The sequence below is a fragment of the Pogona vitticeps genome, chromosome 2 (genome assembly GCF_051106095.1).
Source record: "Pogona vitticeps strain Pit_001003342236 chromosome 2, PviZW2.1, whole genome shotgun sequence".
NCBI classification, from domain to species: domain Eukaryota; kingdom Metazoa; phylum Chordata; class Lepidosauria; order Squamata; family Agamidae; genus Pogona; species Pogona vitticeps.
In genome coordinates this window covers 4997360-5012860 of record NC_135784.1, presented here as the reverse complement: position 1 = coordinate 5012860, position 15501 = coordinate 4997360, and the positions used below count along the sequence as shown (strand labels likewise).

Genomic DNA, 15501 nt, shown 5'->3' with positions numbered 1-15501 from the left:
GCACCCCTGAGGTCCCACCCTCACCCGCTGAATGCGCCCTCTCTCCCCCCAACTGCGCCAGTGTCATCCGCTGCTTCTTCTCTGTCCTTTGGAACCCACAACGTTCCCCGTTTTTAACAGCAAGGAGCAGAGGAGCTTTTTTGACCCTGTAAAAGTCCTGTTGTGAGAATATTCCCTTCTGGAGAGCCCGGAGGGGCCCCTGAGGGTCACTGAGTCCAACCCACTTGCCATGGCAGGAATTCAGTGGGGCAGAGCAGACCCACGGCCCCTACCCTGTGAAAATCATGGCTAGAGAAGGCTTAATTCCCAACTTTAAATTATTTTTTATTTTTCCAGTTGCAGGTGATGTAGGAGAGAGACCTTCATTTTGAAGAAAGGGCAAACATCCGACATCCCCAGCCAAAATAGCTACTAACAAAAACCGTCACCCCCTTGGCCCTTTCCTTCCCCCTAAACGATGACCATATTTTAGCGACAGGATAGCTCACTTCGGCTCCTTGCCCTGTAATGGAAGGAATCCTCAATTACTCTGTGATTCCTGCCTCTGCCCTTCCCTCCGCCAGCCTCCTCAGGAAGGAGAAGAGAGGCCCTAGTCACAAAGTCTGCACCAAGTGGGAGGAATAATCTCTTTTCTTCGTGAAATCTGTCGCGTGGGATCTGTGCAATCTCTACACTGTCTTTCTTACCTGCTTTTTTTGAAATGCCTAAACAAATTTAATAAAGGGTTTGTCCAGATGGACTTGTTTTTGTTGTTCTTCTACCTGTTCTTGAGGGTAGCTTAAAGAGTTTCCCTCTCCAGAAATGATGTTTATTTCAGGATCTTTTAATCTCTTTGATGGCTGCCTCTTCCCTCAAAGCCCACGATGGGACCGATGGGACCAGGGAGGCCTGGGGTGAGTGTGTTTGCACAAGAATGGGGGAGAGCTGGCTGCCCCATTGACATGGCCATACGCACAACTGCCCCCCAAGTAATCTCCCCCTTCCCTTTTCTCCACCCTCTTCTCTGCCCTTTCCACCCACCCTTCCTCTGTGTCTCCTGCATCCTTTCCATCCACCCTTCCTCCCAAAACAAGGTCAGTAGATCAGGCAACAAAAAAGACTTTTAAGATGCATTTTTAAAAAAAGAAGAAGGAATCCACAGGGAATCCCGTTGACTTCCCCTCCTGCAGCCAAATTCAGGTGGGAAGGTGTCAGAGCTCATCCACTATCAAAACAAAACAGTACAAACTGTGTCTTGGGTTTTTCTGACAAGGTGTCCCCAAAGTTTCCCAAAGAGTTGGGAATGCAAGAGAGGTGATTTTCATCCGAGAGGAAGAGTGAAGCCAGACTCCCCTTAAAAGGGCTGAGATCAGAAGCTGAGCCCTCGATCAGAGACCAGTGATAAACCTGAATTTCTCTCACCAAAAACAAAAAGAGACGGAGGGAGGGAGGGAGGGAGGGAGGGAGGGAGGGAGGGAGGCAGAGAGTTTAGGCTCACTCCCCCCAATTCCTTACTGGTCAGATCTCAGACTGTGATAGAAGACACACCCTTGAAAGATAACAGAAGATCCCCATGATGCATTTGACTGCACCCTACAATACAACAAATATCCAAGACCGGGTGAATGAATGGAAAAGGGATGCCCTTCCTGCCTGGCAACTGATGATGCCAACAATCCTGGAGGTTCTGATTGGCTCTCTTCACATTTCCACTCAGGGGAAAGTCCCCAGCCAGCCAGAAACAGCCACAAGCCCTGGGCCATCATGTCCTCTGGGGCTCATCCCATGCCCAAAAGAAGAAGGGAAACCTAGAACCTCCTTTTGCCAGAAGGGTTGCCCCAAACAGTTGTGAGGGCTCCCAAAAGGCCCACCTCATCCGGACTCTCCCTCCCCCCACAGGGGCCACCCAGAGGACCAGAGAATGTCCATGATGGCTCATGCATGAAAGGAACCTCAAGGCCTCTCAGGACTGGTGCTCAGCAGCACACATCCTGTCCGGAGCACTGAAGGATCCCAGCAGCCTCTCTACTGGCACACATCCCCCTCCCGGCTCTTTGCATGGATCGGCATCACCCACTTTCAAAGGCATCTCAGTCAGTGGCTTTTCTTCCACCTGGTGGCAGGGAGTTTCACAGGCTAAGGAAATGTTTTCCCCCTGTCAGAAAGCTTTCCCTCTGTCACGACTGGGTTCCCTTCTGCCACTCCCTTCCCTCGCCCACCCGCCCCCGTCGGCCTCATGCCTTCCCTTTGCCAGGCAGATCCCATGTGCCCCTCCCATGATCTTCATCAGAACAGCTCCCCCTGGGCTCTTGGGCCCCATCCTGCCTGATCCACCCACAGTGATCTCCTCTTGACCGGCACCTCTGGATGAGCACGGAAGAGCAGGAGGACGTGGACGGACGGACGGATGGACAGACAGACAGACAGACAGACAGACAGGTGGGCCCTCTGGCGGCCCCAAACCAGGACGGGTTGGAGAACATCTGGGTGGACTTCCTGCCCTGCCCCTGAAACGCCCAACCTGACGAGGAGCCCTGTGGGGTGAGAAAGCCTGCCTGTCCTGTGATATTTCCATGAGCCAATAAAAGGATTCCCCAAACCTTGACTTCCCAAACCTTGACAGAGGGCAGCATCTTTTCCTTCCTCCCCACCCCACTTCCCCCACCCTGACTGGAAAGGATAAAACGAGACAAGAGCTGAGATATGAAAACCTGCCTGGAAGCCCCCCACCCACCCAGCCCCCACCTTCACTCTTCCCATTCACCCAGGCAAAGATGGGCTGGCTTTAACTAGGCATTCTGTGTATGCTCAGTGGAAGTCTCACTTTCACCCACCCGTTTTCCATCAGAGAGAGACACCCCCCCCTTTTCTGGCATCGCATCTTGAAGTCAGCCCCTGAGGACAGCCCGGCCCTTGGCAATCTCTGTGGGGCACGGAGGGGGTGGGGGTGATTTATTTATTTATTTTATCCACTCTACTTGTATGCCGCCCGCCCACCCTTTGCAAGAGTCTCGTGGGGAAAAAACGACACCGAAACGGGTGGCTTTGCGTTTGCACAAAAGGGGGGGGTCACCAGCCAGACCAGAGCCACGGAGGCCAAGGCTGGCGGGGTACAGACTGGGAGGGGGGGCAAGCGAGAGGGAGGGGGAGAGAGAGGGGGGACCACATTGGCTCCAGGGCCAGGAGGGAGATGCTGCCCTCCCCCCACCCGAAAGGAGGTCGCGCCATCCCTCATTCATCCCATCCTAAAAGCAACTTCAGAGAAAGACCGGTGGGAGCCCCCCCCCCCGCAGTATTTCCCGGTGAATCAAGGCTTCCTGTATTTTGAACCCTGGACACCCAATCCTCGTGTTACTGCAGATGATAGGTTTGATGATGATGGAGTTGCCCCCATGCCCGGGGCCGGTGGCTTTGCACTCATGGGGGAGGGGGTGTGACCCTTTCTGGTTCTCCCTCCCCCTCTTTGAATGGAGATCCTTCCTCCCAGTAGGAAACCAGTCCGGGGGGAGGTGTGCGTGTGTGTGGGGAGAGCGCTGAGGAAGGAGGGGTTTTTTAGGGGGCAGGAAACTAGGAGAATCCCCTTAATTGGGCCACGAACAAGAGAGACGGGGGTCTGGGGGACCAAGCGAGGGGGGGGACCGAAACTTCCCCCTTGTTCCGTCTCTTTTTAGGAGGTCCTTGGTAGCCCTAAATTTGGGGGGTAGGAGCAGAAACTCTGGGCCTCAAAGTGGGGGCTTTCCTCCCCCGCCAACCTTTCCTAGAGCCGCTCCTTCCTTCCTTCCCTTCCCCCCCCCCCCCCGAAGCAGCCGAGGGGACGCCGAAAGGGGTCTCGGGTTTCGCGTCCCGGCGGGGGAGGCCGCGCTCAGCATTCAGGGAAATAAAACCGGGAAGCTGCGCCCGATCCAAGAGGCTGCGCTCAGCGCCCAGGGACGCCGCCTGGCTCTGTCGGGGTGCATCATCTCCCGCTTCCAGCTCCCCCCCCCTCCGGCTGGCAAGGAGCCCCTCCCCCTCCCGCAGGTCGCCCCCCCCTCCCCCTCTCTCCTATTGACACCAGCCCATAGAAAGAGGAGCGGGCGGGGGGGGCTTCCAGCCCGAAGGAGGGAGCGGCCAGCGGAGTCCCGGCACCAACTGGCCAAAGAGGGGGGAGGCCTGGCGGACTGGGGGGCGTCTCTCCCTGGGAGGGGAAGTTGGGTGGCCCCGGGGGCTGCTTGGGAGCCCACCTTCCCTTTCAAGGGCCCAGGAAGGAAGCGGAGCCCTCGATCAGCCTCACCGAAGATGATGGAGGAGAGTTGAGACCCTCTCGGCCCCCTCATCTCTTGGACTCTGACAAAAAAAGACGCAACCAGGAGAGGCAACAGAAGGTCCCCCCCCCCGGTGTGTATTGGACTGAACTGTGCCATGCCCTTCCTGCCTGGCAACTGATGATGCCATCGGTCTTGGAGGCTCTGATTGGCTCGGCTCGCATCCCCACCCTTGGAAAACAATGTGACCAGCCTGGCTGGGAAACCCCCCCGGGGGGGGGGGGCTGATCCTTCACCTGAAAGGAATGGAAGTGGCGGAAGAAGGCAAGGCCGGGAGGTCCAGCCACGGACACACTCTCTCTCTCTCTCTCTCTCTCTCTCTCTCTCTCTCTCTCTCTCTCTCTCTCTCTCTCTCTCTCTCTCTCTCTCTCTCGCCAGAAGGACCGGCCCGAACAGTTTCTGCCTCCTGAGGAACATCATCATCTTCTACCCGACTCCAAAAAACTCTTAGAGCGGGTGCCGAGGAAGAAGCCCACGGAGGGACCCAAACGCTGCTTCTTTGCATTCAATGGCAGCCCCGGAGTCAGGACCAAATTCTGCCCACCTGCTCACCTTGCCAAGGCCCACCCTGGGAAGTCTCTCCCCCCCCCCCTTCTCAACAGTCCAGAGATGATGATGGCGCTTATGGAGGCTAGTCGCTTGTTTGCTTCTCTGATATTTTTGCACAGACTAGAGAAGGAATTGCACTCTGCATGTGCTCAGAGCCACTCCATGTTCAGCCCACCTGAATCCTAATATGGGGAGGGGGGCGCACCAGGGGGACCTCCTGAAAACCTCCTGGGTCAGATTCAGCTCCACTGGAATCTCACGCGCTGGGTTGAATGGGAATGGGGTGTCGTGGGTCGCCCCAGAGGCTGGCAGGGAGCAAAAACAAGATGGGGAGGGCACGAAGACACGATGCCCCCCCTTCCCATGTGGTGTGCGTGAGAGAGACTTAATCTTAAGAAGTATCCCTTGTGCCAATCCTTTTTTAAAAAAAAATTTGTTTTCACCTATAATGCTGGCACAGACGAACACGGCCGCCCCTTCTGCAACTCCCTCTGTGAAAGGCACTGGATTTCGCCAAACAGATTCAGCGGAGATCCATCCGTGTCTCGTGAAGAATCTTCCACACGTACACACAGAGGTGTCTTCCTCGCAAAATCGTCGCAAGGTTCCAAGGCGTTCATTGTTTCCCAGCCCCGGTTGCTGGGCCGAAAGGGGGTCACCAGGAAGGCCAGAGCCAGGGAGACCTGCCAGGAGTGGGGGGGGGGGGAGAAGCGCTGAGAAGGCAGAGGTAGTTTTTTTTGGGGGGGGGAGGGAAACAGGCGAATCCAGGCCATTGGCTCCGGAGGCTCGGCTCACATCCTCGGAGACCCCGAATCAATGGATATGGGTCTCTCTAGGACCGTGTCTTGTGGGGGGACACCTCCGTCGGACATGCCTTCCCCCTTTATTTATTTCTCCTGGGGGGGGTCCTTGGTAGCTCCAAGCCCCCCCCGACGGAGAACCTCTTGGTCTCTGTGGGGGGGGGAGAGCGGAGCTTCTGGGCCCAAAGGTATGGGCTGTCCTGCTCCCCCCCCCCACATCCCCCCCACATCCCTAGAGCCTCTCCCTCCCCCACCCACTCCCTCCCCAGCAGTGGAGGGGACGCCGAATTGGGGGGGGGGGGCGATCGGGTTCTGCCTCCGCCTCAGCGTTCAGAAAGCAAGAGGGAAGAGGGAAGGTGGGCCCGATCCAAGCGCCGAGGGACTCTCTCCAGGAGCCGCTTCTGGGTCCAGCCCCGCCACCCCCTTCCGTGGTGGGGGGCGTGAATCCCGCAGGTGTGTGAAGGGAGGGAAGAGTATCTGGGGGGGGGAGATCAGGAGGGCCCTTCTCACCAACGGATTCGTCGTTTGGGGCTGCCGCTGGGCGAAGATTCATTTTCTTTTCTGGATCTTTTTATTACTTATTCCTGGCCTTTCTCACCAAAAAGAGACGCAAGGCAGTTTACTCTCTGTCTCTGTCTGTCTGTCTGTCTCTCTCTCTCTGTGGTGTGTTTGTGTTTGTCCGTCCGTCCGTCCGAAAGATAGATCCACATACATCCCTATAGATCTGGGTGGGCTGGCGAGCATTTCCCTGGCAGAAGCTCCGGCTGGAAAGGGACCAGGCCACCTCTGATAAAAAAGGCCAACTTCGGTCAGAGCCGCTATTTGCTCCTCTTCCTGCCCCCCCCCGGAGGGACCGGCAGAGCAAGGGCGCCCCCTTCTGCCCAAAACCGGGGAGAGAGAGAAAGAAAGATAGAAAGCCCAAAGCATCCGCAACGTCCCTGGGTGGAAGATGATTCCCCGGGGCAGGGAAATGGGGTTGAGGGCGTCTTGACATCTCAGGAGCGGTTCCCACTGGGAGGGCTTGTGAGTCAAATCCTTTTTAAAGACTCCAGGTTTTAATTCCAGAAACTCAGAAAGTGGCCAAATGCCAGGAAAGGGGGGGGGGCCCTCCGTGGCCTAGACTGGAGGGTCGGCCGGTGGGCCTCCTTCCGCCCAGAAGAGGCTCAGGACTCCCCAGAGGCCCTTCTGCACCTTTGGGTCCCCTCACAGCCACAAATCCAAGGTCCCCCAGGAGGCCCTTGGTGGGTCCTTTAAAAAAAGGGGGGGGGACAGCAGGCAAGGGAGGTGAGAGGAAGACCCCTCCCCTCTGAGAGACCTGTACACCTTTCCCCCCATGGATGGGCCAAAGGGGGGAAAATGATCGTTTAGAGCAGAGCCATCAGGCAGCGCTCGCTTGCTGATCGTGGAGGAGGTGGGTGGCTGCTGTGGTTTGTGTGTGTGTGTGTGTGTGTGTGTGTGTGTGTGTGTGTGTGTGTGTGTGTGTGTGTGTGTGTGTGTGTGTGTGTGTGTGTGTGTGTGTGAGTGAGTGTGTGTCTTTGGTTGTGAGTGTTCACAACATGCAGAAGAAGTAAAATGCCAGACGTTCATCTCTGTGGGGCAGACTCGGCTCCATCAGACCCACGATGAAGGCAAGAGAAAGCAGGTAAAATTCAAACAACGGAACTTTTATTGAGAAAGTTGCAGATAGAAAAGTTGCAAATAAAAAGCCTGTTAGCCAGTCCCTCTTCTTCCTTTCCAGATGATCAGGGAACACAGAGGAGCCTATCTAGCCAACTCAGGACCACCCATTGAGAACAGATCCTGCCCCTCCTCTATAGGACAGCCTTTCAAATATTAGAAAAGTTCCATCCTATCAACATGGGATGTGATGGCGCTGCGGGTTAAACCACAGAAGCCTCTGTGCTGCAAGGTCAGAAGACCTGCAGTAATAAGATCGAATCCACGTGACGGAGGGAGCTCCCGTTGCTTGTCCCAGCTCCTGCCAACCTAGCGGTTCAAAAGCATGCAAAAATGTGAGTAGATAAATAGGTACCACCCTGGTGGGGGAAGGTAAACGGCATTCCGTGTCTAGTCACGCTGGCCATGTGACCATGGAGGATTGTCTGTGGACAAATGCTGGCTCTATGGGTTGGAAACGGATGGGATGAGCGCCGCCGCCTAGAGTCGGACAAGACTGGACAGGTGCATTTGGAGACACACCTGTCAAAATTGATTTGATGAATGCTAGGGAGTACACCCACAGCCGTGCCATATGAGAATTATGGCTTGGGAAGGGTTGAGTCTTTTTCACCTTCTATCTATCTATCTATCTATCTATCTATCTATCTATCTATCTATCTATCTATCTATCTATCTATCTATCTATCTATCTATCTATCTATCTATCTATCTGTCTGTCTGTCTGTCTGTCTGTCTGTCTGTCTGTCTCTTTCTTTCTTTCTTTCTTTCTTTCTTTCTTTCTTTCTTTCTTTCTTGTATTTATACCGCGCCTATCTAGTCATTTCAACCACTCTAGGAGGATTTATATCCCGCCCATCTGGCCTAAAAGATAGTAGTTGATGTTGGAGAGGAAAACATTTTGGGGAAGATGCAAAGGCCGCACTGGGCCCAGGACTTTTTTGCTCAGAGGCGGACTCCCTCTTTGGGGTCTCTCTTGGGGGTACAGCTCTTCTGGGGAGGCTCTCAGCCTGGCCCCTTAGGGTACCCTACGCTGGCAGCCAAACCAGCAGCAACCAAAAAGCATCAGCTCTGGCCATTTCCTCTTCCTTCCCTCTAAAACAGGCTTGTCCAACCCACGGCCCGAGGGCCGCATGCGGCCCAGGTCGGCTCATAATGCGGCCCAGTGCAATTTTTTATTATTTAAGAATTTCCAAAGTTTCAAGTTACGCTGCCGGCACTTGCAGCCAGGGCACGTCACAACGGTGGGAGGGGGGAGAGGGAAGGAAGGAAGGAGCGAGAGGAGAGGGGAGAGGGGGGCTGCATGACTGCATTGTGCCATCCCCATCAATACGTGGACCCCCTCCCGGCCCCATAAAGCCACCGGAGTCGAAGCTGGCAGCCTCTGCTGTCTGAGATCGCAGCTGCTGGTAAGCGCGCTTGGAGCGGGGCTGCGGAGGATGGCTAGGGCTGCCCCCCCATGCGGCCCAAACCAAATTTATGTGCAGCCCAAACCAAATTTTCATCTTCTAATGTGGCCCAGGGAAGGTGAAAGGTTGGACACCCCTGCTCTAGAACATTTGCCTCCCCTTTATAGGGAAAAAGTCACTCCCTTCTGCTCCTTCCTCTGTTAAGGGATGAATCCTCAGCGGTTTGATTCCTGTCTCTGCCCGTCCCTCGGCCAGCCTCCTCAGGAAGGATCAGGCGGTCAGAATCACAAAGAGGCTCCTCAAGTAGGAGAAATAATCTCTCTCTCCTCTCTCCCCCACCCCCCGAAAAATCTGTCTTTCCAAACTGCTTCTGTTATTTCTGTAAAACACTGAGAAAAGGTGGTGGTTGTGGGTTTTTCGGGCTCTCTGGCCGTGTTCTGGAGGTTGTTCTTCCTCATGTTTTGCCAGTCTCTGTGGCCGGCATCTTCAGAGGACAGGAGTCTGCTTCAGGACCTGGGGAGCTGGGGGGCGGGTAGCTTGAGAGAATTCTGTCTGTGCTCTGGGTAATACAATGAGTAAAGAGTTTATCCAGATGGGCCCCCCCCAAAAAAGGCCTTGTAATTTTTATTTTTTTTGCTCTCCTTAGACCTTTTTTAAGGGTACCTTGAACAAGTCATTCCTTGAATTCCTGCCTCAAAGGATGCTGATGTCAGGATTTCCGACAAACTTTCTTCACGGTTGATGATCGGACCCGTGAGGCATGGGGCGAGAGTGTGTCCCATCTGGGGTGCAGACAAGAGGACCATTTTCTTGCAACACCCCCAGGCCGCAATCTCCCTGCTCTGCTCCTCCCACCCACCCTTTCTCTGGGTCCCCCTGCATCTAACCTCCCCCACTCCACCCCTTCTTTCCAAAACAAGGGTGGATCCTGAGGGCCAGGAGATCAAGCAACGAGCCAGTTCTTAGGGCATTTTTTTACACAGAAGCAAGAAATCCACAGGGAATCCCGTTGATTCCCCCTCAGGCAGTCAAGTCCAGGCAGGGAGGTTTCAGAACTCATCTGCTAACAAAACAAAATAACAAAAAGTGGTGGGTTTTGGTTTTTTCAGAATAGGGTGTCCCCAAAGTTTCCGCAGGGGTCGGGTGTCCAAGAAAGCTGATTCCCACCTGAGAAGAGTGAAGCCAGACTCCCCTTAAAAGGGCTGAGATCGGAAGCGGAGCCCTCGGTCAGAGACCAGTGATAGCCAGAATTTCTCTCACCACATAAAAGAAAAAGAAAATTAGACTCATAAAAGAAAAAGAAAATTCCCCCCCCCCCACATCCCTCACTGGTCACATCTTGGACTAGGATGGAAGACACACGAAAGCCCCGATTCATCTGACTTGTGCCATACAAAACAAAAGACATCCAAGACACAATGGATGCCAAAGGGATGCCCTCCCTGCCTGGCAACGGATGACAACGGCAGCCTCGGACTGTTAAGGTATATAATTTTTATATGGCCTGAACATAATATGTGTGTGTGCAGAACAAGATTGAGATGACGTCATTCCTTCATCCCTGGCTGATGCAATTTCTCTGCAATATGAAGATTGCCACACCTGTGTGCATGAAGTCACCTTAGACGTGATTGGACCAGACTGATGCCAGAACTGTATTTAAGAAGTGAACTCTGTACAGTCATTCTCTTCTCCTGTGTACTGATGTCTGCATGTCATGCTGCCGGTTTGAATACTGAATACTGAAGTGCTGTATGTATGTATATCCTGTATATATTTTGTAAATACACTGCTGAAAAGAAGAAGCTGTTGTGTGCGTTTATCTGCTCTTTACTCTGCGAGAGACAAGATAAAGTCACAGACGCACACTCCCTTAACAGAGGTTATGGGCCCAGCAACGTTCCGCTGCGCTGCAAACGTGAGTAAATGAGTAAATGAAAGAGGAGGAGAGCCTAAGCAGCAGTGATAGTGAAACCAGTTCGTCTGTAAACCCGGGGAAGGGAAGGATACAGAGAGCTGCAAGGATGGCATACAGCACGGGAGGAAATATAGGTGGCCTGGCCATAAATAGACTGAATGAAAATAATTATAGAACGTGGGCAATTAAAGCGGAGATGTTGTTGAGAAAGGAGGGTCTTTTTCGTTACGTTACAGCCCCCCCAGTGCAGCCCAGTGAGGAGGAAGAGGCAGAGCATGAGAGAGCTCTTGCCACGATCATTTTGGCCATTGAAGATTCGCTTCTAACCCACATTCAAGGACTGGCAACAGCAAAAGCAGTCTGGGATAAACTAAAAGGCATTTATCAGAGGGAGACGACAGGCACAAAGATTTCTCTTACCAGGAGGTTGTTCCAGTGCAGAATGAAACAGGATGAATGCGCTTCGGAACACTTAAAAAATATGAAGGACATGTTTAATCAACTGCAATTAATGAATGTTGTCTTCCCTCAGGAACAGCGCGTTTATATTTTGCTAAGTTCTCTGAATGACGATTACTCCATGCTAGTAACAAGTTTGGAAAGCATGCCAGAAACTGAGCTTTCAGAAGAATATGTGACAAACAGAATTCTCCAGGAGGAGCAGCATTTAAAACAGAGAATGCTGAACAAAAAGGCAAGCCACGTGCGCGCTGACCATGAGAGACAGAGATACGCTGATGGCAGCGTGCCCAGGAGGCGGGCAGACGGAGAACAAACAGGAAGAGTGATGATGACGAAAGCCTGTTTCCTCTGCGGATCCACCAATCACCTGCAACGGAACTGTGACAAAAGCGGAAGTCCTCCAAGGAACAATAGAGACGGAAAAAAGAAGGTCTCCAAAAGGTTTCAACAAAGAAACGACATGAGGCCGGTCTCCTTGGTTACCAGAGGAACGAGGGACAAGGTTCCGGGCAGCCACACAGAGGCGTGGCTAATTGACTCGGGGGCGGTCGTACATTTGACTAATAATAAGGATCTCTTTTGTCTTTTAGATGAAACCAGCCTCAGAAGTGTGATGATGGCAAATTCACAAGAGACGGCCGTTGAAGGACAAGGAACTGTTTACATTCCTTCGTTGAATACTGAGATAAGTGGGGTATTTTACGCTCCTGAATTGTCGTTTAATATAATAAGTGTATCAGCGTTGGCTGAGCAAGGGTTCACTGTCACTTTTGAGAAACAGGAGTGTATAATTAAGAAAAATGGTAAAATAGTTGCAAAAGTGAAGCAAGAAAACAATCTGTACATGTTAAAGAGCCAGACACATGAAAGTGCACATGTGATACATACAAACAAACCACAACATGATAACTGTATACATTTATTGCATAGGAGGCTGGGTCATGTAAATTTTAGATCATTACAGAAAATGGAACATTTTGCCAGGGATATAAACATAAAGGAATGCAAAAATTACTTGGACTGTAATGTCTGTAAAAGTAGCAAGACAAATGTGGCCCCAAAAGGGAGGAAAAGTGACAGAGTCACAACCAGGCCATTTGAATTAGTTCATGCAGATTTAATGGGACCATTTCCTCCATCATTAGGAGGAGCGAAATATGCAATGGTTCTAGTGGATGATTTTACAAGGTTTTCTTATTGTTATACACTAAAATCTAAAGCAGAAGTATTTGATACATTTAGAAAATGGTTATTTTCAGTAGAGAGAAGATTTAACCACAAGGTGGCGCAGTTGCAAACGGATAGAGGTACAGAGTTTACAAACACAAGGTTTCAAAGATGGTTAGAAAGTCTGGGAATTAGACATAGAAAAACGAGCCCATATAGCCCATTTCAGAATGGTGTTGCTGAGAGACGCAACAGAGTGTTACAAGAGATGAAAAATGCATTGTTGGCAGACTCTGGGTTGCGTCATGGTCTGTGGAGTGAAGCGATACTAACCTCTAACTTTTTGGTTAACAGAATTTATTCTTCCTCGATAGATGACACACCATATTTCTTGTTATACGGTAAGAAACCATGTTTAAAATATTTGAGGGTGTTTGGATGCACAGCTTGGGTGCATATCCCGAAACAACTCAGAAGAAAAGGTAAAAATAAAACAAGGAAAATGACATTTGTAGGGTATGAACCCAATTCAAAGGCATACCGGTTTTTTGATGGGGATAGAAGTGTGATAATCTCTAGGTCAGCCAGTTTTAATGAAGGGGAAAACTGGGACCAAGTACATGCAAACTCACAGTTATACATCCCTCTACACGAAAGAAAAAGTCAGTTAAGACAGACAGGAACACTTAAGCAAGGCATGGATTCCTGTGCTGATGATGAAGAAGGAGGAGCTACTACAGATGAAGAAGAAGAAGAAGAAAAAGAAGGTAGTGATGAGGAAGAGGAGGAAGCACACACTAGTAGTCAGATAGAAACACACACAAATTCACATGGTCCCAGGAGGTCCCAGAGAGCAAATAAGGGTGTGCCACCCAGTAGATTTGAAGTGAATGGAATTACAGTGTGTAATGTTTATATTGAGCCCAGAAACTATAAAGATGTTTTGAAGCTTCCTGATTATGAGAAGAATAAGTAGTTAGAGGCCATGGAGGAGGAGATGAATTCCATGAAGGAACATCACGTGTTCACTGAAACCAAACTACCACCAGAGCATAAGGTAATAGGTAGTAAGTGGGTGTTCAAAAGAAAATTGCAAAATGACGGAAACTACAGATATAAAGCAAGGTTGGTTGCACAAGGTTTTACACAGAAAAAGACTTAAAGTGTAATACAGATAATGCAATAAAAGTAATGGAAGACAATACCACCTGTATACAAATGGCCAAAACAGATAGAGTAAAAAACAGGAGCAAACATGTTGATATAAAATATCATAATGTAAGGGAAGCTGTAAAAGGAAAACTAATTGAATTAGAATATTGTAAGACTGAAGAAAATATTGCAGACATTTTGACTAAACCGTTGTGTGCTCAAAAGCATGAAATGTGTATAGATGCATTGGGAATGTGTAATGGGTTCAGGCAATTTAAAAATTAGGAGGAGTGTTAAGGTATATAATTTTTATATGGCCTGAACATAATATGTGTGTGTGCAGAACAAGATTGAGATGACGTCATTCCTTCATCCCTGGCTGATGCAATTTCTCTGCAATATGAAGATTGCCACACCTGTGTGCATGAAGTCACCTTAGACGTGATTGGACCAGACTGATGCCAGAACTGTATTTAAGAAGTGAACTCTGTACAGTCATTCTCTTCTCCTGTGTACTGATGTCTGCATGTCATGCTGCCGGTTTGAATACTGAATACTGAAGTGCTGTATGTATGTATATCCTGTATATATTTTGTAAATACACTGCTGAAAAGAAGAAGCTGTTGTGTGCGTTTATCTGCTCTTTACTCTGCGAGAGACAAGATAAAGTCACAGACGCACACTCCCTTAACAGACGCTCCGATTGGCTCAGCTCACGTTTCCGCACCAGGAAAGTCCCCATGACTGACGGGGACGGGGGCAACAGAAGCAGGATAAATCCTGCACCCATCAAGTGTAACAAGCCTGCTTGGGAAAGTCCTTGGAGCTGATCCTGCACCCAGAGATGGGGAAGAGGTGGGGAGAAGGCAAGGCTAGGAGGGCAGCAGCCACTGACCTGCCTTGGCAGAAGGACAATTCCCCCCCCTGAGGAAAGTCATCCTTTTCCCACCCCCACCCCCCCCGGCCGTCCCACAGCAAGAACTGTCCAGCAGGGGCCGAGGAAGAAGCCCATGGGGGGGCGCTGCTTCCTTGCATCCGATGGCAGCCCCAAATTCTGCCCACTTGCTCAGCTTGCAAAGGCCAGCTTTGATGGGGGGGAAGGGGGGACACAGCCTGGGAATTCTGCACACACACCCCCACAAAAAATATCCCAGGGATTGTGGCTCTTATGGCAGTTAGCCTCTTTCTTTCGGTTGTTTCGTTTCTTGCCTGGACCCCCTTCCTCTGGAGCTGAGCGCTGACGCCCCTCCTTCTTTGGGTCCCTCAGCAATGGGCTATTCGGCAGTGATTTGGCCAAAACACATATGGTTAGGGCCCTGCTAAATACCCTCCTAATTACATCTTGGGGCAAGGAGTTCCAGAGCTTAACAACAAGCGGCTGGGTGATGATGTCCCTCTTCTGAGGTTGAATCTGAGATCCCCATCGTCGCCGAGACACATCTACCTTCCTGCTGGGTTGTGAGGCCTTCTTCCCGAGGGGCCCACCTCGTCCGGGATCTCCCTCCCCCCACAGGGGCCACCCAGAGTCCCAGGGAGTGTCCATGATGGGCCATGCACGGAAGCAACCTCAAGGCCTCCCAGTCACACATATCCACTGGCAGACACACACACACCCTCCTGGCATGGATCGGCATCTCCCACTTTCAAAGGCATCTGGGTCAGGGGCTTTCATTACACCTGGTGGTAGGGAGTTCCACAGGCTAAGGAAATTTCTCCTCTCCAACAGCTTTCCTTCCTCTCTTGCCACAGCCTCTCCCCCCCCCTCCCCGTGGTGGCCCCTTGGCTTCCCTTTTTCAGGTAGACACCCCCCTCCCTCTGGGTCTCTTCTCAGAACAGGCCTTCCTGGGCTCTGATCCAGACTCAAGGAGCCCAAGGTCACCTGTTCATCCAGGAAGTTCTGGATGAAGAGCCCTGTGCCACTAGAAGGCTTGCCTTTTGGTGACTCTGATTGTGGAATTTTGCCCACACGCCGCATCGTTTCTCTTTTCAGTTTTGTGGCCGACTGCAAAGAGAGAAAATTGAGAGGCACCCAGAGGCGAAAGCCTGCCGGGAAGACACGCACAACACACCTTCACTCTTCCTGTTTA

At 51.4% G+C, this 15501-nt stretch overlaps 1 protein-coding gene across 1 annotated transcript in view; it reads left to right on the top strand.

Annotated features, from left to right (window-relative positions):
• Positions 1–15501, top strand: part of LOC110070991 (RLA class II histocompatibility antigen, DP alpha-1 chain) — a 195071-nt gene that overhangs the window by 39556 nt on the left and 140014 nt on the right. The window lies entirely within an intron of this gene.